Source organism: Lynx rufus, unplaced genomic scaffold (assembly GCF_022079265.1).
Source record: "Lynx rufus isolate CCGP_SWC_20201006 ecotype Redwood Valley unplaced genomic scaffold, mLynRuf1.p SCAF_8, whole genome shotgun sequence".
NCBI lineage: Eukaryota > Metazoa > Chordata > Mammalia > Carnivora > Felidae > Lynx > Lynx rufus.
In genome coordinates this window covers 60,857,572-60,879,394 of record NW_025814896.1, presented here as the reverse complement: position 1 = coordinate 60,879,394, position 21,823 = coordinate 60,857,572, and the positions used below count along the sequence as shown (strand labels likewise).

Below are 21,823 nucleotides of genomic sequence, written 5' to 3'. Positions count from 1 at the left end.
CACCAAGCATTCTCACTGCAAAAGACCATATCATCCAGTTTTCTTTAAAGTCAATGAAGGAAAGCAATGGTTGAAATTTCAGCATAAGAGAAATTTGACTACCTAAAACTCTCAGATGGAAAAAGGTGCCATGTCTATATATACTGCGGTTTGCTGCAAAGACCATTCAAAACCTTGCTGTGATTCTGTGTGTGATTTCTGGAGGAGAAGTAGATTGATTGCTCTTGCTCAAGAGAAACCTCTGGTAGCTCTGGGGCTCAGAGAGTTGACTTGTTCTTAATAGTCAAACCCCAGTTCATTGAGAGGGTCTACCATGTTTGTCTTTTTCTGGGGGAAAAAAATCCTTTATTTTACATTCCTGCTTTTTATCTTTGGCTGGGCACATCCCTAAAGTGTGAAATTCCCTTGTGTGTTAAGAGCAATGATTTAATACCAATTTATAAATGTGTGGGTAATTAAATACATTTAAACATGTAAACACATCTTTTATTGACTTTCCCCTTACAACTAATAAAATCTCCAAGAGAAATACTTTTCAAGTAACATGGGCCTGAGACTACTTTTGCCTGAAAGCATTGGGGAGATAGATCATCTATGAATGAAGGCTGGCTCTTCAATGTGTTTTTGGTTTCTTCTGGTTTATATGAAGAAAAAGAATGGGCACTTGAATTATGAACCTGATAGAAGCTTTTTATGTATTTTATGTTTATATTCATATGACATCTTTTCTCTAATAAGTGAAAAAATATTGACTTCATGTAACAACAACAACAACAAAATAACAGCACAAAAACAAGGCAAAAAATAAATGTCTAGACTAGTTACAGAGATAGGCAATTCCAGGAAGCAAGTAACACCCTTATTCCTTCCAAAATAATTCTGTTCACCCATTAAATAAATGTTTACTTAGTGTAATGTGTACTTAGTCTACAATGTACCAACCCCTGGGCTTTATGACAGGAATAATAAGACAGCCTCTGCCCTCATGAAGCTCACTGCCGGATATGTGCATTTTTCTGATTTCTGTTGTGCAAAGGGGCTAAATTGAAGGCTCTTCCTGAAGCCAACATTAAACCTTTCATGTACAGATCATAAAACTCCATAGAATCCATCAGCCAGCCAGCAATAAACTGATGAGGCAATGCTAAGTAAATTCTTTATTGTCCACAGGCATGGGAGAGTGAGACAAATAAAACTCTTATCCAGGAGCCAATAAAGTCTTAGATGCTGTGACTCACGCAATTTGTCTGAAACATCCCAAATATGGGAACCTACCTAAGGGATCATTCAGTCACACCTCACAGTTGTGGATTACTTCCCAGGGTATAAAGTACTTTCACATGTGGAGGCATTACCATTACCCATATTTTACAGGTGAGGAAACTGTGATACTCAATGATTAAATGACTTATCCAGGTTACCAAATTAGCAAGGGGTCAATGGTTGAGTAAGGTAGACTTATTTGCCTTCAATCTTATGTCCTGTAACTCCCTAGAGAACATAGGGTTCCTCTCTTAAATTTAGTGGGCTCTCTGGGGAGTACCATGATTTGGGAACCAGCTTCAGTCAAGACCACAAAAGGTTGGATAGAGGTGATTGTCCTCTAGAGGATTATCCTCTAGAAGTGGTTGGATAGATGGTGACTGGGATCCCAGGGATAGGATGCATCCCTAACAAGGCTGGAGAGATTGCCATTGCCTCAGGTCAGGAAATGGAGCTGTGTGTCCCGTATCTTGGGGATTTGCATTCAGGAATGGAGGAGACTGGATGCTCTGTATAGCTGCTGTAGAAGAGCATGGAATGAATTCCTGTGGTTATTACCCGAAATCAGTAATGCGGGAAGCCCACATCATGGAGTCACTACTACCAGCTGACCCTGGAAATTCTGAAATGAAGCCTTTTCTCAGTAGTAGGATTTGTTGCCTTGGGAAGCAAAGGTCTGAGTCTCAGGAGCTCATAGGTAGACAGTAATTCCAAGCCATTTAGGAATTCTATAATAGGAGCCACTTGACTAATCAAAGAGAGTGAGCAAATCCTATATAGTTTGTAGATACTCCTTTGAGAAATAACTGCCTGATTTATCTATGTCAAGAGCCTACTGAAGGCTGGCTAGGGCTTCCCATCCCCCTGGCTCAGAATTAACTTTAATTTAGGATGAGACGTGCCAACTGGCTGTTACATCTTGTGATCCCCAAATTAATAATTTATTATGGGATCCACTAGACTTGTGGAAATGAGTGTTATTGTTCAGTTCTAAAATTTCTATTTGGTTCTTCTTTGTATCTTTTTTTTTCTTTTTTATTTTTCTGAGACTATTTTCAACCATTTTAGATGTGTTTGTAATTGGTGAAGTATTTAGAAATCCTTCAGTTAAGTCTAACATCTCTGTCATCTGTATATTGGCATCTGTCGATTGTCTTTTTGCGTTCCGTTGGAAATATTACTGGTTCTTGGAATTGTGAGTGATTTTCAGTTGAAGCCTGGACATTTGAGGTACTATGTATGAGACTCTGGATCTTATTTAAACCTGTTTTTATTTTATTTTATTTTATTTTTTATTTTTTTAAATTTACATCCAAATTAGTTAGCATATATGCAACAATGATTTCAGGAGTAGATTCTTTAGTTCCCCTTACCCATTTAGCCCATACCCCCTCCCACAACCCTCAGTTTGTTCTTCATATTTATGAGTCTCTTCTGTTTTGTCCCCCTCCCTGTTTTTATATTATTTTTGTTTCCCTTCCCTTATGTTCATCTGTTTTGTCTCTTAAAGTCCTCATATGAGTGAAGTCTTATGATTTTTGTCTTTCTCTAATTTCACTTAGCATAATACTCTCCAGTTCCACCCATGCAGTTGCAAATGGCAAGATTTCATTCTTTTTGATTGCCAAGTAATACTCCATTGTATATATATACCACATCTTCTTTATCCATTCATCCATCGATGGACATTTGGGCTCTTTCCATACTTTGGCTATTGTTGATAGCGCTGCTATAAACATTGGGGTGCATGTGTCCCTTCGAAACAGCATACCTGTATCCTGTGGATAAATGCCTAGTAATGCAATTGCTGGGTTGTAGGGTAGTTCTATTTTTTAGTTTTTTGAGGAACCTCCATACTGTTTTCCAGAGTGGCTGCACCAGCTTGCATTCTCACCAATAAAACTGTTTTAACTGGCTTCCTCTGACATTGCTCCAAAAGGCAAACGGAGAAGTGTCATGTTATTACCACTAGGTGGGGATGGAAGTTCTGGCTCCCCACTTGATGTCCACTGACACTGAGTGGGGTAGGGGTCCTCATTACTGCCTCATTACTGCTGTGCAGAAATGGGACGTTGGTTCCAGAGAAGGCCTCCACTGACATCTCCCTGATATCATCCACTCCCTGGAAGAGTGCCTGTCTGCTGTTCCCCTGATATTGATGGGGGGAGGCAGGGAAGCCTCATTACCACTGGGTGGTGGTTAAAGTCCTGATTCTCTACTAGATCTCCTCTAATCACCTCTTTTGGAGAAAAAGTGCTCATTACTGCAGATGATGGAGTCCAGGCTCCTCACTTGGTTCCCAGTGACACTGTGGTGGGGACAGAAATTTATTAGCCCCATTAGAATGAAATTCCCAGCTTGCCCTCTGACACCACAACATGAGGAGAAAGTGGGGCACCTTGTTACAGCTTGGCAAGGGTGGAGGTCTATGCTAGGATTCACACTGCTGGCAGAGGTGGGGCTACAGTAGAGTGGTAATTGTATAAACATTGTCTCTCTTACTGGACTGTCCCTTTCCTGGTCTTAAAGTTTAACGGAATAGGCTTTTATTGAGAACTTTTTTTTGGGGGGGGGCTCAGGTAGGGATGTCTGGGTGCATAGGTGTTTCCAGTTTGCCTGCTTCTTCAGCTTCAAGTTGGGCATACAGTAAGCAAAAACCAAACCAAAACCAAACCAAAAATAATCCCAAGAAACTCACTGCCATGTTGTTCTTCAGGTCCTGAGCCAGTCTGATTGATATGTGTATACCAAGGTTTTTAGTTGTACTTGGAGGGAAACAGGGAAAAGTGTATCTATTAAATCTTCCCTGAGGAAAAGTCCTCCATTTCCTTGCTTTTGAAGGGAAAATTTTTTTCACATTAATATCATTTCCCAAAGGTAGTTTTTAGCTTATTTTCTCACTTAATATTATATTGGTAGGACCCATGCACATGACATATAGCTGCATTCAAAGTTCAGATGGTTTCCAGTGACAGACTTGTGGTCAATGTTCTGCACTATTAGTGAAAGGCTGTTAGGCCCAGTTAACCAGCCACCTTGCTCAGCCCTCACACCCATCTAGAGATGATCCACGACTACACAGCACATTCCCCGTTGGTAGTATTTGTGTAGTCACTCATTCCCCTTCTATTCTCAAAGATGGAGATCCAGGGAAAGTTAGGTGCCAACAGTGTTAAATAAAGATTGAAGTAAGCCATGAATGTGGTCATGGAGATGTTTAGAAATCACTGTGAAGGGGTTGGGGTTTCCCAGGAAGGCTAGAGAAACTTCCTAATTCCTTACAAGAAAAGCCACCAAAAGTTCATGAATGGTGTTTTACTGGGAAATTATGCTAAGTTTGGCTGACTTTATAACATGGATTCCTAGAAAAAATCAGGGACATTCTGTTTTTAAATGTTCTGTTTAAACAATATGTATATAGGGGCACCTGGCTAGCTCAGTCAGCTAAGCATCCAACTCTTTTTTTTTTTTTAATGTTTATTTATTTTTGAGACAGAGACAGGGAGTGTGAGCGGGGGGGGGGGCAGATAGAGGGGCATCCAACTCTTGATATTGGCTCAGGTCATGACCCAACCCTGGTGGGGCTGACAGCTTGGAGCCTGCTTGGGATTCTCTCTCTCTCTCTCTCTCTCTCTCTCTCTCTCTCTCTGTCTCTCTCTCTCCCAAAATAAATAAACTTAAAAAAATATGTATACGGTTTTATTTTTTTTATTTTTTATTATATGAAATTTATTGTCAAATTAGTTTCCATACAACACCCAGTGCTCATCCCAAAAGATGCCCTTTTCAATGGCCATCACCTACCCTCCCCTGCCTCCCACCCCCCATCAACCCTCAGTTTGTTCTCAGTTTTTTTTTTTTCAACGTTTATTTATTTTTGGGACAGAGAGAGACAGAGCATGAACGGGGGAGGGGCAGAGAGAGAGGGAGACACAGAATCGGAAACAGGCTCCAGGCTCTGAGCCATCAGCCCAGAGCCTGACGCGGGGCTTGAACTCCCGGACCGCGACATCGTGACCTGGCTGAAGTTGGATGCCTAACCAACTGCGCCACCCAGGCGCCCCTATTCTCAGTTTTTAAGAGTCCCTTATGCTTTGGCTCTCTCTCCCACTCTAACCTCTTTTTTTTCTTTTTTTTTTCTTTTTTTTCTTTCCCCTCCCCCATGGGTTTCTGTTAAGTTTCTCAGGATCCACATAAGAGTGAAACCATATGGTATCTGTCTTTCTCTGTATGGCTTATTTCACTTAGCATAACACTCTCCAGTTCCATCCATGTTGCTACAAAGGGCCATATTTCATTCTTTCTCATTGCCATGTAGTACTCCATTGTGTATATAAACCACAATTTCTTTATCCATTCATCAGTTGATGGACATTTAGGCTTTTTCCACAATTTGGCTATTGTTGAGAGTGCTGCTATAAACATTGGGGTACAAGTGCCCCTATGCATCAGTACTCCTGTATCCCTTGGGTAAATTCCTAGCAGTGCTATTGCTGGGTCATAAAGTAGATCTATTTTTAATTTTTTGAGGAACCTCCACACTGTTTTCCAGAGTGGCTGCACCAGTTTGCATTCCCACCAACAGTGCAAGAGGGTTCCCATTTCTCCACATCCTCGCCAGCATCTATAGTCTCCTGATTTGTTCATTTTTGGCCACTCTGACTGGCGTGAGGTGATATCTGAGTGTGGTTTTGATTTGTATTTCCCTGATGAGGAGCGACGTTGAGCATGTTTTCATGTGCCTGTTGGCCATCTGGATGTCTTCTTTAGAGAAGTGTCTATTCATGTTTTCTGCCCATTTCTTCACTGGATTATTTGTTTTTTGGGTGTGGAGTTTGGTGAGCTCTATATAGATTTTGGATACTAGCCCTTTGTCCGATAAGTCATTTGCAAATATCTTTTCCCATTCCGTTAGTTGCCTTTTGGTTTTGTTGATTGTTTCCTTTGCTGTGCAGAAGCTTTTGATCTTCATAAGGTCCCAGTAATTCACTTTTGCTTTTAATTCCCTTGCCTTTGGGGATGTGTCGAGTAAGAGATTGCTACGGCTGAGGTCAGAGAGGTCTTTTCCTGCTTTCTCCTCTAAGGTTTTGATGGTTTCCTGTCTCACATTTAGGTCCTTTATCCATGCTGTCTTGATGATGACAGCTTTGTAGTAGAGACTAGTCTGGCATTGTGATGCCTCCTGCTTTGGTCTTCTTCTTCAAAATTACTTTGGCTATTCGGGGCCTTTTGTGGTTCCATATGAATTTTAGGATTGCTTGTTCTAGTTTCGAGAAGAATGCTGGTGCAATTTTGATTGGGATTGCATTGAATGTGTAGATAGCTTTGGGTAGTATTGACATTTTGACAATATTTATTCTTCCAATCCATGAGCACGGAATGTTTTTCCATTTCTTTATATCTTCTTCAATTTCCTTCATAAGCTTTCTATAGTTTTCAGCACACAGATCTTTTACATCTTTGGTTAGATTTATTCCTAGGTATTTTATGCTTCTTGGTGCAATTGTGAATGGGATCAGTTTCTTTCTTTGTCTTTCTGTTGCTTCATTGTTAGTGTATAAGAATGCAACTGATTTCTGTACATTGATTTTGTATCCTGCGACTTTGCTGAATTCATGTATCAGTTCTAGCAGACTTTTGGTGGAGTCATCTTTGCCAGTTTTGATTTTGATTTCCTTTTGTTGTCTGATTGCTGATACTAGCACTTCCAACACTACGTTAAACAACAGCGGTGAGAGTGGACATCCCTGTCGTGTTCCTGATCTCAGGGAAAAAGCTCTCAGTTTTTCCTCATTGAGGATGATGTTAGCTGTGGGTTTTTCATAAATGGCTTTTATGATGTTTAAGTGTGTTCCTTCTACCCCGACTTTCTCGAGTGTTTTTATTAAGAAAGGATGGTGAATTTTGTCAAATGCTTTTTCTGCATCAATTGACAGTATCATATGGTTCTTATCTTTTCTTTTATTAATGTGATGTATCACATTGATTGATTTGCGAATGTTGAACCAGCCCTGCAGCCCAGGAATGAATCCCACTTGATCATGGTGAATAATTCTTTTTATATGCTGTTGAATTCGATTTGCTAGTATCTTATTGAGAATTTTTGCATGCATATTCATCAGGGATATTGGCCTGCAGTTCTTTTTTACTGGGTCTCTGTCTGGTTTAGGAATCAAAGTAATACTGGCTTCATAGAATGAGTCTGGAAGTTTTCCTTCCCTTCCTATTTTTTGGAATAGCTTGAGAAGGATAGGTATTATCTCTGCTTTAAATGTCTGGTAGAATTCCCCAGGGAAGCCATCTGGTCCTGGACTCTTATTTGTTGGGAGATTTTGATAACTGATTCAATTTCTTCACTGGTTATGGGTCTGTTCAAGCTTTCTGTTTCCTCATGTTTGAGTTTTGGAAGTGGGTGGGTGTTTAGGAATTCGTCCATTTCTTCCAGGTTGTCCAGTTTTTTGGCATATAATTTTTCATAGTATTCCCTGATAATTGCTTGTATTTCTGAGGGATTGGTTGTAATAATTCCATTTTCATTCATGATTTTATCTATTTGGGTCATCTCCCTTTTCTTTTTGAGAAGCCTGGCTAGAGGTTTGTCACTTTTGTTTATTTTTTCAAAAAACCAACTCTTGGTTTGATTGATCTGCTCTACAGTGTTTTTAGATTCTGTATTGTTTATTTCTGCTCTGATCTTTATTATTTCTCTTCTTCTGCTGGGTTTGGGGTGTCTTTGCTGCTCTGCTTCTATTTCCTTTAGGTGTGCTGTTAGATTTTGTATTTGGGATTTTTCTTGTTTCTGGAGATAGGCCTGGATTGCAATGTATTTTCCTCTCAGGACTGCCTTCGCTGCATCCCAAAGCATTTGGATTGTTGTATTTTCATTTTTGTTTGTTTCCATATATTTTTTAATTTCTTCTCTAATTGCCTGGTTGACCCATTCATTCTTTAGTAGGGTGTTCTTTAACCTCCATGCTTTTGGAGGTTTTCCAGACTTTTTCCTGTGGTTGATTTCAAGCTTCATAGCATACTGGTCTGAAAGTATGCATGGTATGATCTCAATTCTTGTATACTTATGAAGGGCTGTTTTGTGACCCAGTTTGTGATCTATCTTGGAGAATGTTCCATGTGCACTCGAGAAGAAAGTATATTCTGTTGCTTTGGCATGCAGAATTCTAAATATATCTGTCAAGTCCATCTGATCCAATGTATCATTCAGGGCCCTTGTTTGTTTATTGATCTTGTGTCTAGATGATCAATCCATTGTTGTAATTGGGGTATTAAAGTCCCCTGCAATTACCACATTCTTATCAATAAGGTTGCTTATGTTTGTGAGTAATTGTTTTATATATTTGGGGGCTCCCGTATTCAGCACATAGACATTTATAATTGTTAGTTCTTCTTGATGGATAGACCCTGTGATTATTATATAATGGCCTTCTTCATCTCTTGTTACAGCCTTTAATTTAAAGTCTAGTTTGTCTGATAGAAGTATGGTTACTCCAGCTTTCTTTTGACTTCCGGTAGCATGATAAATAGTTCTCCATCCCCTCACTTTCAATCTGAAGGTGTCCTCAGGTCTAAAATGAGTCTCTTGTAGACAGCAAATAGATGGGTCTTGTTTTTTTATCCATTCTGATACCCTATGTGTTTTGGTTGGCACATTTAATCCATTTACATTCAATGTTATTATAGAAAGATATGGGTTTAGGGTCATTGTGATCTCTGTAGGTTTCATGCTTGTAGCGATGTCTCTGGTACTTTGTCTCACAGGATCCCCCTTAGGATCTCTTGTAGGGCTGGTTTAGTGGTGACGAATTCCTTCAGTTTTTGTTTGTTTGGGAAGACCTTTATCTCTCCTATTCTAAATGACAGACTTGCTGGATAAAGGATTCTCGGCTGCATATTTTTTTCTGTTCATCACATTGAAGATCTCCTGCCATTCCTTTCTGGCCTGCCAAGTTTCAGTAGAGGGATCAGTCACAAGTCTTATAGGTCTCCCTTTATATGTTAGAGCACGTTTATCCCTAGCTGCTTTCAGAATTTTCTCTTTATTCTTGTATTTTGCCAGTTTCACTATGATATGTCGTGCAGATGATCAATTCAAGTTATGTCTGAAGGGAGTTCTCTGTGCCTCTTGGATTTCAATGCCTTTTTCCTTCCCCAGATTCGGGAAGTTCTCAGCTATTATTTCTTCAAGTACACCTTCAGTATCTTTCCCTCTCTCTTCCTCCTCTGGAATACCAATTATACGTAGCTTATTTCTCTTTAGTGCATCACTTAGTTCTCTAATTTTCCCCTCATACTCCTGGATTTTTTTATCTATCTTTTTCTCAGCTTCTTCTTTTTCCATAATTTTATCTTCTAGCTCACCTATTCTTTCCTCTGCCTCTTCAATCCGAGTTGTGGTCATCTCCATTTTATTTTGCAGTTTATTAATAGCATTTTTTAGCTCCTCCTGGCTGTTCCTTAGTCCCTTGATCTCTGTAGCAATAGATTCTCTGCTGCCCTTTATACTGTTTTCAAGCCCAGGGATTAATTTTATGACTATTATTCTAAATTCACTTTTGTTACATTGTTTAAATCGTTTTTGATCAATTCATTAGCTGTTGTTATTTCCTGGAGGTTTTTTTTTTTGAGGGGAATTCTTCTGTTTTGTCATTTTGGATAGTCCCTGGAGTGTTGCGGGACTTCGGGCACTTCTCCTGTGCTGTCTTGAATAACTTGTGCTGGTGGGCGGGGCCACAGTCAGACCTGATGTCTGCCCCCAGCCCACCGCTGGGTCCACAGTCAGACTGGTGTGTACCTTCTCTTCCCCTCTCCTGGGGGTGGGATTCACTGTGAGGTAGCGTGGCCATCTGGGCTACTTGCACACTGCCTGGCTTGTGGTGCTGGGGATCTGGCATATCAGCTGGGATGGATCGGCAAGGTGCATAGGGGTGGAAGGGGTAGGCTCAGCTCACTTTTCCTTCAGAGGTCCGCTTCAGGAGGGGCCCTGTGGCACCTGGAGGGAGTCAGACCCGCCGGAGAGATGGATCCGCAATAGCACAGTGTTGAGTGTTTGGGTGGTGCAAGGAAGTTCCCTGGCAGGAACTGGTTCCCTTTGGGATTTTGGCTGGGGAATGGGCGAGGGAGATGGCGCTGGCGAGTGCCTTTGTTCCCCGCCAAGAGGCGCTCCGGGGCTCAACAACTCTCCCTCCCGTTGTCCTCCAGCCCTCCTGCTCTCTGAGCAGAGCTGTTAACTTATAACCTTCCAGATATTAAGTCCTGCTTGGTGTCCAAACACACTCCGTCTGGCCCCTCTGCTTTTGCAAGGCAGACTCAGGGGCTCTGCATTGCTGGTGGGCTGCCCCTCCGCCTGGGCTCCCTCCCACCAGTCCGTGTAGCACGCACCTACCCTCTTCCGTGGACCTCTCATCTACGCTTGGCTCCAGAGAATCCTTGCTGCTAGTCTTCTGGTGATTTTCTGGGTTATTTAGGCAGGTGTGAGTGGAATCTAAGTGATCCACAGGACGGTAAGCCCAGCGTCCTCCTACGCCGCCATCTTCCCAGAAGCCTCTCCCTATATGGTTTTATTTTAAATGTACAAAAAAGCTAGGTAACCTTAGTATTGGCTTATAAGTCATGAAATGTAACCTGTGCCTTACATACTAAAGATCATTTTAAAGTTCCTGGTTATGAGCATATTACTACTTCTTTAAACATTGATTCCCTGTATCAGAACTCCCCAGGCATAATACAGCTTCTGACACTCATCATAGTTTATATTCCTCCTAGAATTTAGACATTAAATATCTTTTCTTTAAATTTTTTAAACATTTTTTTATTTTTTTGAGAGACAGAACATGAGTGGGGAAGGGGCGCAGAGAGAGAGAGAGAGAGAGAGAGAGAGAGAGAAAGAGAGAGAAAGAATCCCAGGCAGGCTCTGGGCTGTCAGCACAGAGCCTGATATGGGGCTCAAACTCCAGACCCATGAGATCATGACCTGAGCCAAAGTTGGACGCTCAACCAACTGAGCCACCCAGGCACCCCTAGACATTAAATATCTAATTAACACCTTTTTGCTTCTAAGTCTAAAGTCTAAATGCTCTTGCAGCTCTACTATCAAGAAGTAAATTGGTGTAGCGGTTACAAGTCAGACAGAACTGGGATCTTTGCTCAACAGCTTCCACCATATTAAATTGGGCAAATTTCTGAGTCTCTTTCCTCATCTGTAAAATGGGAATAAAAAAGTACCTATTTTATAGGGTTGTTGTGGGGATTTCTTGAGGGAAAATATTGTAAAATGTCAGCATAATATTAGCACAATTACCTTATCACAATGCCTGGAATATAAATGTTAGTTGGGTTAAAAAAAAAAAGAATCTAATCATAAATTTTGCAAGGATCTAATTGGCTTTATTTAACAATTCATGAATCAGGCAGCTTCCAATCTAGCAGAGAGAAAGGAGCTCCAGAGAGCTGTACCAGGTGAGAGATTTTTATGGACCAAAGTGAGCAGAAACAAGGAAGTTATATGGAGCATTTGCTGTCTGGTTAAAGCAGGGTTATCCCTTATATGTGGCAAAGGGAAGTCTTTTAGCCAGGTCAGGTAAATTGTGCCAAGGAGGCAAGCACTGCTTGGTTGACCATGGCCTTCCTTTTTTGGCTAAGCCAAGCATAGAAACTTAGTTAAGTTTTGGTTTGCTAACATTGGGTTTAGCATGAAGGATTCCATCGTGGACCTAATGTAGTTACTTTAACAGTTGTTAAGTATAAATGCTTTGTTGGAAAGGTTAAATGGTACGTAAATAATAAAATAAATATTCTATTTCTTTGGAGCAGTGGTTTTCAGTGGCTGCTCATTAGAATCACCTGGGGAACATTAAAAACATCTGGATGCCTATGCCACATTCTAGGCCAATGATATCAGACTCTCTGGGGGTGAGCCCAGGCATCAGTATCATTTGAGATTCCCCAGCTGTGGTAGGCAGAATAATGGCCTCCCAAAGAAGTTCACATCCTAAACCCTGGAACCTATGACCTGTTTTCTTCATGAGTGTTACCCAGCAGAAGGGAATTGAGGTAGCAGATGGAATTAAGGTTGCTAATCAACTGACCTTAAAACAGGTAGACTATATAGGATTATCCAGGTGGGCTCAATGTTAGCAAAAAGGCCCTTAAGTGTGGAAGAGAGAGGCAGAAGAAGCAGTGTCAGGGCAATGTGGTGTGAGGCTCCACCAGCCACTGATGCTTTATGAAGATGGAGGAAGGGGCCACAAGCCAACGAATGAGTCGGCCTCAAGAACATGGAAAAGGCAAGGAAATGGATTCATTATAGGACCTCCGGAAGGACAGTAGCCTTGTTGACATTTTGATTTTAGCTCAGTGAGTCCCATTTCTAACTTCTGACCTCCAGAACTGTAAGGTAATAAACTTGTCGTTGTTTTAGGCAATCAGGTTTGCGGTAGTTGTTACAGCAGCAACAGAAACTGATACATGCAGCCAAGGTTAAGAGCCACAGCTGCAGTTTCTATTGTCTCTCGGCCATCCATTGCCAAAATCTTTTCTCAAATCTTTCTAGGTGTGGCTTTGCCCAAGAGGAAGCGACTTGTCTCACTTGTTTCCAGTTCTTTGTTTGGTTGGTTGTTTCTAAATTTTTTTAATTGAGACCTAATTTACATATAACATGCGCAAACTTAGGGTGTATCTGTTGATTTGATAGGTTTATTTATTGCTATATGATTACCACCATAGTTTTAGGTAAAACCTCTGTGATGTCACATACTTACCATTTCTTTTTTGTGGTGAGAACAGTTAAGATCTAGTCTCTTAGTAATTTTGAAGTATATAATACAGCATCAGTGACTATGATTGCTATGCTGTGCATTAGATCTTCAGAATTTATTTATCTTGTAGTTGCAGGTTGTGCCCTTTAACAACATCCCCCAAATTCCCCCAGTCCTAAGCCCCTGTTCTATTCTCTGTTTCTATGAGTTTGGCTATTTTATTTTATTTTATTTTATTTATTTGTTTATTTATTTTATTTATTTTGTAGGCTTCATGCCCAGCACAGAGCCCAACGCAAGGCTTGAACTCACAACCTTGAGATCTCAAGACTTGAGCTGAGCTCAAGAGTCAGATGCTTAACTGACTGAGCCACCCAGGCACCCAATCTTTGACTTTTTTTAGATTCCACATGTAAGTGATATCATACAATGTTTGTCTTTGTCTGGCTTATCTCAGTAAGCGTAAAGCCCTCAAAATCATTCATTGGCCCAAATGACAAAATTTCCTTCTTTCTAATGGCTAAATATGTGTGTGTGTGTGTGTGTGTGTGTGTGTGTGTGTGTGAATCACATCTTCTTTATCCACTAATCTATTGACAGAACTTTCCATATCTTGGCTATTGTGAATAATGGTGCAATAAGCATGGGAGTGCATATATCTTTTGACATCCTGCTTTTATTCCTTTTGGTATATACCCAGAAGTGGAACTGGTGGATCACATAGTAGTTCTTTTTTTGTGTGTTTGTTTGTTTGTTTGTTTATTTATTTTTGAGAGAGACAGAGCACAGGGGAGGAGCAGAGAGAGAGGGAGACAGAGAATCTGAAGCAGGTTCCTTACTGTCAGAGCAGAGCTAGACATGGGGCTTGAGCTCAAGAACTGTGAGATCATGACCTGAGCCGAAGTTGGACCTTTAACTGACTGAGCCATTCAGGCTCCCCTGATTTTTATATCCTGCAACTTTATGGAATTTATTGCATAGTTCCAACAGTTTTTTGGTTGACTTCAGGATTTTTTTTTAATAAGAGAGGGTATCATCTATAAATGATAATAATTTTACTTCTTTCTTTTTGAATGTATATCTTTCATTTCTTTATCTTGCTCTAGGTAGGATTTCCAGTACAAAGTTGAGTAAGTGTGGTGATAGTGGACATCCTTGTCTTGTTCCTAATGTTATTAAGAAAAACATTTAATCTTTCACTGTTGAATATGTTAGCCATAGGCTTGTCCTATATGGCTTTTATTATGTTGTGATACATTCCTTCTGTATACAGTTTGTTGAGTTCTTATCTTGAAAGCATGTTGTGTTTTGTAAAATGTCTTTTCTGCATCTATTGAAATGATCATATGATTTTATCTTTCTCTTAATGTGGTGTATCATGTTTATTGATTTGCTTATGTTGAATGCTCCTTACATCCCAGAGGTAAATCCCACTTGATCATGGTTATGATCCTTTTAATGTGTTGTTGAGTTTTATTTGTTAATGTTTTGTTGAGAATCTTTGCACCTATATTCATATTCATCAAGGATGTTGGTCTATAGTTTTCTTATAGTGCCCTTTTTTGGCTTTGGCATCAGGGTAATCCTGGCTTCATAAAACGAGTTTGGAAGTTTTCTTTCCTCTTAAATTTGTTTTTGGAAGAGTTTGAAAAGCATTGGCTTTAATATTTAAATGTTTGCTACAATTCACCAGTGAAGCTATCTAGGGCAAGACTTTTCTGGTTGGAATGTTTTTGATTACTGAGTCATTCTCTTTACTTGTTTATTGGTCTGTTCAATTTTTTTTTATTTCTCCTGATTGTCTTGGTAAGTTGTTATGTTTCTAAGAATTTATCCATTTTTTTTCCTAGGTGACCCAATTTGTTGGCTTATATGTTCATAAAAATCTTATGATCATATGTATTTCTACAGTAGTATTTGTAATGTCTCTTCTTTCATATCTGATTTTATTTGAATCTTTTTTTTTCTTAGTCTAGCTAAAGACTTGTCAATTTTGTTTACCTTAAAAAAAAAAACGGGGCGCCTGGGTGGCTCAGGTCATGATCTCACAGCTCTGTGAGTTCGAGCCCCGCATTGGGCTCTGTGCTGATGGCTTGGAGCCTACTTTGGGTTCTGTGTCTCCTTCTCTCTCTGCCCCTAACCCACTTGCATTCTGTCTCTGTCTCTCTCAAAAATAAATAAACATTAAAAAAAATTTAAAAAAACAACTCTTGGTGCACCTGGGTGTCTCAGTCGGTTAAGTGTCTGACTCTGGATTTTGGTTCAGGTCATGATCTCACCGTTTGTGGGTTTGAGCCCCATGTTGGGCTCTGCACTGACAGTGCAGAGCCTGCTTGGGGTCTTCGCTCGCTCGCTCACTCTCTCTCCCTCTCCCCCTCCCTCTCTCATTCTTTCAAAATAAATAAATAAACTTAAAAAAAAAAACAGCTCTTGGGGCACCTGGATGGCTCAGTTGGTTGAGCATCTGACTTCAGCTCAGGTTATGATCTTTATTTTTTTAATGTTTATTTTCAAGAGAGAGAGAGAGAGAGAGAGAACGAGAACGAGTGGGGGAGGGGCAGAGAGAGAGGGAGACACAGAATCTGAAGCAGACTCTGAGCTTTAGGTGACTTGATCACCTAAAAAAAAGTCTACCCTTTTATTCCCACTTGACATTTTTTATCACAATTTACTTCTTTTTGTATTGTGTATTTGTTGACTAGTAGCTATAGTTATTTTTTATTACTCCTTTCCTTTAACCTCTATAATGGTAACTCGTTACCACATGATCCTATTACAGAATTATAGTTTTATATATCTGACTGTATTTTTACCATCACCAGTGTGTTGTGTACTTTCATATGTTTTTATGTCCCTAACATCTTTTCAGCTTAAAGAAATTCAAGTATTCCTTGTAAAGTAGGTTTAATAGTGATGAACCACATCAGTTTTGTTTGGGAAAGACTATTGCTTTTTCAATACTTATTGAAGTAGTTGACCTATGTTATATTAGTTTCAGGCATACAACAGTGATTAGACAAGTCTATATACTGCTCAGTGCTCACTCTAGTAATTGTAGTCACCACCATCTGTCACCATACAAAGTTATTACAATATTATTGACTATATTCGCAGTGCCACACTTTCCATCACTGTGACTTATTTTACAACTGGAAGTTTATATCTCTTACTCTCTCACCTATTTTGCCCATTTCCCCACCCCCTCCCCTGTGGTAATCGTTTGTTCACTGTATCTATGAGTCTGTTTTTGTTTTTTGTTGATTTGTTTTGTTTTTTAGATTCTATGTATAAGTGAAATCATATGGTATTTGTTCTTTGAGTTATTTCACTTAGCATAATACCTTCTAGGTCCATCCGTGTTGTTGCAAATGTTGGCAATGTGCAAGTGGTTACTGTCTGTTTTCTTCTAGGAGTTTCATGGTTTCAAGTTACACGTTTAGGTCTTCAATCCTTTTAAGTTTTTTTTTTTAATGTTTATTTATATTTGAGAGAGAGTGTAACAGGGATGGGGCATAAAGAGGATAGTGGATCCAAAGCAGGCTCCACACTGACAGCAGCCAGCAAACCAGACGTGGGGCTTAAACTCCTGAACCATGACATCAGACCTGAGCCAAAGCTCATCAACCAAAGTTGGATGCTCAAATGACTGAGCCACCCACGCGCCCCTTTTTTGAGTTTATTTTTGTGTATGGTGTAAGAAAGTGGTCCAGTTTTGTTCTTCTGCATGTAGCTGTCCAGCTTTCCAGCACCATTTATTGAAAAGGCTATCTAGGGGCGCCTGGGTGGCTCAGTCAGTTAAGCATCCGACTTCAGCTCAGGCCATGATCTCATGGTTCTTGAGTTCAAGCCCCGTGTCAGGCTCTGTGCTGACAGCTCAGAGCCTGGACCCTGTTTCAGATTCTGTGTCTTCCTCTCTCTTGCCCCTTCCCTGCTTGCTTGCTCTCTCTCTCTCCCTCTCAAAAATTAATAAACATTTTTAAAAATTTAAGCCTGTCATTCCCCCCATTGTATATGATTTCTATCTTTGTCATAGATTGATCATATAAGTGTGGGTCCATTTCTTGCCTCTCTATCCTGTTTCATTGATATGTGTGTTTTTGTGCCAGCACCTTACTATTTTGATTACTATAGCTTTGTATAATAGCTTGAAGTCAGGGATTTTGATACCTCCAGCTTTGTTCTTCTTTCTCAAGATTGTTTTGGCTATTCGAGGTCTTTTGTGGTTCCATACAAATTTTAGGATTATTTTTTCTAGTTGTCTGAAAAATGGTATTTTTTATATCAACCTATTTGATAAGGATTCTGTTGAAGTTATAGATTGTTTGGGGTAGGATGGACATTTTAACAATATTCTTCCAATCCATGAGTGTGGTACGTCTTTCCATCTATTTGTGTCATCTTCCATTTCTTTCATCAATGTCTTAGAATTTTCAGAGTATAAGTTTTTCACCTTCTTGGTTAAATTTATTTCTAGGTATTTTATTCTTTAGGGTACCATTGTAAATGGGATGGGTTTCTTAATTTCTCTTTCTGTTGTTTCATTAGTGTATATAAATGCAAGAGATTTTTGTATATGAATTTTGTGTCCTCCAACTTTATTGAATTCACTTATTCTAATAATTTTTTGGTGGATTCTTTACAGTTTTCTATATATAGCATCCTGTTATGCACAAATAGTGACAGTTTCACTTCTTATTTACCAATTTGGATGCTTTTCATCTCATCTGATTGCTGTGGCCAGGACTCCCTATGCTATGTTGAATAAAAGTGAGAAGGGTGCACATTCTTGTCTTGCTCTTGATCTTAGAGGGAAAGCTATCAGTGTTTCACTAATGAGTATGATATTAATTGTGGGTTTGTTTTATATGGTTTTTATTACGTTGAGGTATGTTCTGTTTACACCTACTCTGTTGCAAGTTCTTTTTTTTTTTTTGTCATGAATGGAAGTTTAATTTTGTCAAATGCTTTCCTTGCAACTATAGAGATATCATATGGCTTTCTTTAAAATATATTTTTGAGAGAGAAAGCAAACACAAGCAGGAGAGGGGCAGAGAGAGAGGGAGACAGAGAATCAAAGCATTCTCCTGGCTCCAAGCTGTCAGCGCATAGTGCAATGTGGGGCTCAAACACACAAACCATGAGATCCTGACCTGAGCTGAAGTTGGACACTTCATCAACTGAGCCACAAGTCACCCCAATGGTATGGTTTTTACCCTTCATTTTAATATGGTATATCACATTGATTGATTTGCAGATATTTGAACCATCCTTGTATCCCTGGAATAAATTCCATTTGTTTATAGTGAATAGTCCTTTTAATGTATTGTTGAATTCTATTTGCTAATATTTTGCTAAGAACTTTTGCATCTATGTTCATCAGGGATATTGGCCTGTAGTTTTCTGTTTTTTGTTTTGTTTTGTTTTGTTTTTGTTTTTGTGGTATCTTTGTATGGTTTTGGTATCAGGGTAATGCTGACCTTATAGAATGAACTTAGAAGATTTTTTTTTCCTATTTTAGGGGCATGGGGGAGGGGAGAGTTTGAGGAGGATAGGTATTAAAACTTGCTTACACCCATTCCTGTCCCCATGGCTCCAGCCGGCATCCCCTTAAGAGGAAGGAAGGGGTCAGGCTGAGCGCGCAGGTGGTGGGTGAGAACGTAACTCACCACTGCAGAGTCTTGACCAGAGTCAACCCTGAACTCCTCAAGAAGGAGAGCTGGAGGGACCCTGGGTTCCAGATGCTGCCTCTGTGGGTCTTGGCAGCATTGTTCCACTGTCTCCTAACACGTAGCATTGTTAGGGAGACATTTAAGTCCAGCTTGATAGTCTTCATAGTTTAAGTGATTTGATCTTCTTGACAGTTGCTAACTGGATTTTTTTTTTTTTTTTAATAATCCTTGGAGCCTGTTCACTCCTATTGGGGATTCCATCAAGCAAGGTATGAGATAAGCTGGCACTGCTTCTCCCCTTGGCATGTTCATATCTGATCCACAGGCCAGTTCCAATGCAGCCACATGTCCATCTAATCATCTGCTGGGTTTCCCTTCGCTTGCCTTTTTGATTTTTCAGGCAGCAGTCAATAGACATGTTTGAGTCCCTCTCTCTAGGCTTCAGATGAAGGAGGCGGCACCCTCACCACTTGCCCTTGAGGAGAACTGATAGCATATCTCTTTCCAAAGAAATCCTCTCTCCCTCTAATTTCCAACAACTCTGCCAATTGTATACAATCCTAATGTGGGCATAGAGTTTAAGAATGGTATGCCCGTTATTTATTTATTTGGGGCTTTTTTTTCTTTTGAAATATTTCATCTCAGATTAGCAAATCACTTTAGAATGTCATATGTGTTGTATATTCTAGAACATGAAATCTTGAAATCCCAAATTTTCCAATTTAATATCCTGTTACACTAGCACTTTTTCAGTACTTAATAAGTGACAAATATTCTACACTTGATCTTAGCCAAAAGGCCGAGAAGCGATAATAAGTGACAAATATTCTAAGTGCTAGAGGACTACTAACTTGCTTATCCCCATAGCAACCTCATGGTGTAAGTCTATTATCATAGTCTGTTACAGAGGAGAGAGATGAAGAGTAGGGTGGTTAAGTAACTTTTTCGGGGGTGAGCAGCTAGTGAGTGGAGAAGTTGGGATTTGAACAACCATCATTGGTTCTGAACTTTGATTTGTTAAGAGCTTATTACCAATTCAGTTTTGTTCTGATTTTCTACTTATTCTTCATTCTGTACTGGAAGATTATAGGTTTCTAATAATTTCTCAATTTCTTCTAGTTTGTCCAATTTGTTAGCATATAATTTTTTATAGTAGTCTTTTATAATCCTTTGTATTTCTGTGGTATTGGTTGTTTCCTCTTTCATTTCTGATTTGAGTCCTCTCTCTTTGTTGCTAAAGGTTTATCAATTTTGTTTCTCTTTTTTAAAGAACCAGTTCTTGATTTCATTGATCTTTTCTATTGTTTTTCTCTTTATTTTATTAATTTCCACTCCAATCTTGATTTTTTTTTTCCTCCTACTAACTTTGGGCTTTCTTTGTCCTTTTCCCAGTTCCTTTAGGTGGAGAGTTAGATTGTTTGAGGTTTTTCTTGTTTGTTTAGGTAGGCCTGTATCATTATAAACTTCTTTTTTAGTATTGCTTTTGCTGTGTCTCATAGACTTTGGACTGTTGTTTCCATTTTCATTTATCTCCAGGTATTTTTTAATTTCCTCTTTGACTTCTTTGACTCAATGGTTGTTGAGCAGCCTGTTTTTTGTTTTTTGTTTTTGTTTTAGTAGCCTGTTATTTAGTCTTCACATGTTAGTGTTTTTTCCAATTTTGTCCTCTGTAATTGATTTCCAGTTTCATAACATTGTGGTCAGAAAAGATGCTTGATATGATTTCGGTCTTCTTAAATTTATTGAGATTGGTTTTGTGGTCTCACATGTGATCAGTTTTGGAGAATGTTCCATGTGCACTTGAAAAGAATGTGTTTTCTGTGTTTGGGTAAAATGTTCTGTATGTATCTGCAAAGTCTGTCTGCTCTAATGTGTTATTCAAAGACACTGTTTCTTTATTGATTTTCTGTCTGGATGATCTATCCATTGATGTAAGTGGGATGTTAAAGTTCCCTACTGTTATTGTTAATGTCTCCCTCTATGTTTGTTAATATTTGCTTTATATATGTAGGTCCTCCTATGCTGGGTGCATAAATATTTACAGTTGTTACACACTCTTGTTGGATTAATTCCTTTATCATTATGTAATGCTCTTTTTGTCTCTTGTTGCAGCCTTTGTTTTAAAGTCTATTTTGTCTGATACAAGCATTGCTATTGTGGCTTTTTCTTTTTTTTTACTTCCATTTGCAAGGAATGTCTTTTTATATCCTTTCACTTTTAGTGTGTTATGTGTCCTTAGATCTGAAGTGAGTTTCTTGTAAGCAGCATATAGATGGGTCTTGGGTTTTTTTTTTTAAGTTTACTTATTTATTTTGAGAGAGAGACTGAGTGAGCAGGACAGGTGCGGAGAGAGAGAGAGAGAGAGAGAGAGAGAAGGAGAGAGAGAATCCCAAGCAGGCTCCGCACTGTCAGCTTGGAGCCTGACATGGGGCTCAAATTCATGAACTGTGAGATCACGACCTGAGCCAAAACAAAGAATTTGCTTCACCAACTGAGCCACCCAGGCACCCCTTGTCTTTTTTTTTTTTTTCTTTTTCAATCCATTCAGCTGCCCTGTGTCTTTTGACTGGAGCATTTAGTCTATTCACGTTCATTAGTTTTTTAATGTTTATTTATTTTTGAGAGAGAGACCGAGTACGAGCAGGGGAGGGGCAGAGAGAAGGAGATACAGAATCTGAAGCAGGCTCCAGCCTCTGACCTGTCTCATGAACCGTGAGATCATGGCCTAAGCTGAAGTTGGACGCTTAACTGACTGAGCTACCCTGGCACCCCTAGTCTACTCACGTTTAAAGTAATTATTGAGGGGAGCCAGGTGGCACAGTTGTTTCAACATCTGACTCTCTTTTCTTTTTAAAAATTTTTTAATGTGTAATTATTTTCGAGAGAGAGAGACAGAGACAGAGCACGAGTGGGGGAGGGCCAGAGAGAGTGAGACAGACTCTGAAACAGGCTCCAGTCTCTGAGCTGTCAGCACAGAGTCCCAACATGGGACTTGAGCTCACAAACTGTGAGATCATGACCTGAGCTGAAGTCGGATGCTTAACCGACCTAAGCGTCTGACTCTTGATCTCAGCTCATTTCTTGATCTCAAGGTCATGAGTTCAAGTCCCACAAAAAGAACTT

At 39.6% G+C, this 21,823-nt stretch overlaps 1 pseudogene; it reads right to left on the bottom strand.

The window, feature by feature from the left end:
• Positions 1 to 19,361: 19,361 nt before the first annotated feature.
• LOC124504506 (uncharacterized) lies at positions 19,362 to 19,511 on the bottom strand (annotated as a pseudogene).
• Positions 19,512 to 21,823: the final 2,312 nt, after the last annotated feature.